Here is a 1,861-nt window from a genome sequence, read left to right on the forward strand (position 1 = left end):
CGTCTGGCACCAACAACCATGCCACGCTCAAAATTGCTTAAATCACCTTTCTTTCCCATTCTGACATTCAGTTTGGAGTTCAGGAGATTGTCTTGACCAGGACCACACCACTAAATGCATTGAAGCAACTGCCATGTGATTGGTTGATTATAATTGCATTAATGAGAAATTGAACAGGTGTTCCTAATAATCCTTTAGGTGAGTGTATATATATAGAAGGCATAATGTTCGTTCAAAAAGAGATGAAAACAAGTTAATGATGATGATGGGGGATACTGCCCTGTGACAAGTTTTCTTTACTCACATGTACAAGCTAACTGCTAACAGACTTAAAGGGGTGGTTGATTATGATTTCGCTTTTCTAACTTTAGTTAGTGTGTAATGTTGCTGTTTGAGCATAAACAACATCTGCAAAGTTACAATGCTCAAAGTTCAAAGCAAAGGAAGATATTTTCTTTTAAAGCACCCCTTTATGCTATTTTAAAGTTTCCTAATGTTGTTTTGGAGTCTCCTACAATAGGTCAAAAAACGGTTTAATTTTCTCATAATATACATTTGCACAGCACCACATTTTCAATGATTCTCAATTGAATCAATCTCTCTAAATCCCTGCTTTCTGCAAGCTATCTGCTCTGATTGGCAAAACAGCTCATGGTGTTTTTGTTTTCGACAGGCATGCTGTACGTGGTAGACAAATCACAACATACTTCCCAGAGGGCACCTTGATATCAGTTTGACGTCAAAAGTTAGTCAAGACTTGATCAATACTGCATATCATTTTAATGTCAGTTTGAAAGGCAATGTCGTCCAGTGGTAATTAGGTGAAAAGAGAAAGTTAGGATACCCACACTGAAATTGGTTTATGCAGGTCAATATGTTTGACATTAAGTTTACATCAAAGCAATGTCATGGATTGGTTTTGACGTCAATTTGATTTGCATATTTGAAAAAAAATTTGACGTTGATTTTGACATCAATTTGATGTCTTTTCAACATCAATTGCCCACTACAACATCAGCTGTCCTGAGGCTTCCAACACCATAAACTAAACACAGTAACAAAAAATTTCATCGATTTTACCATATCAATCCGAGCGTGGGTCCAATGATGAAACATTGGAAGAACTAGTATTCAACCCGAACCTCCAGCGCAAGGACGACTCGAGCAGGACGTTTCTAAGTTACTCAGTTTGAGGTACATTATGAGATGTTGCCACTGTAATTCCTCACCATCAGCATTAACAAGTGCATGTCCATCAACAAACCGATTTTTTTAGTTGTACTTATTTATTTACCGAGTTTGTTTCTAATTTATTGCGGTGAACATGTGGAAACTGTATCAATAACAGTGCATACATTAGCCGAGCTCTAGAGTGAATGACTATAACATAAACGTCAGTAAAACAAATCTTGCTCCATGCTTAATCTTTCCTCAAAGTAGTGAGAACGACAAACAATCTGCATTAATACCTACAGTTATAGGTAATAGTGGCCCACAACTGATTAGCAGAAGTATTTCAGTAAGACAGTAATAATGTGAGTAAGACAGTTAGCAGGAGACCTACACAATATAAAACTCAAAACTAAGTATTTTGAACACCATCTTTCAAGAGCAAGCGGTTTGCGAATCCTGCTGTGAAATAAAGGGAACACAGCAAAAGTTTAGGATTATACTGCTGTGGTATAGTGGTAAAGATGAATTTTAACCTTCACATGCTCTTCCTTTAGCAGTGAAAAAAAAAGTCACATTGTAGAGCACAGCTTCTTCTCGACATGATGCTATCCAGTGTCCACAGGAATCAGCTGTTAGTTTGAGGTTCAAGTTTTCCCTGGTGTCTGAGCGCGCAATAAGTGGACGGGCA

This window comes from Leuciscus leuciscus, assembly GCF_965113295.1.
Source record: "Leuciscus leuciscus genome assembly, chromosome: 5".
NCBI lineage: Eukaryota > Metazoa > Chordata > Actinopteri > Cypriniformes > Leuciscidae > Leuciscus > Leuciscus leuciscus.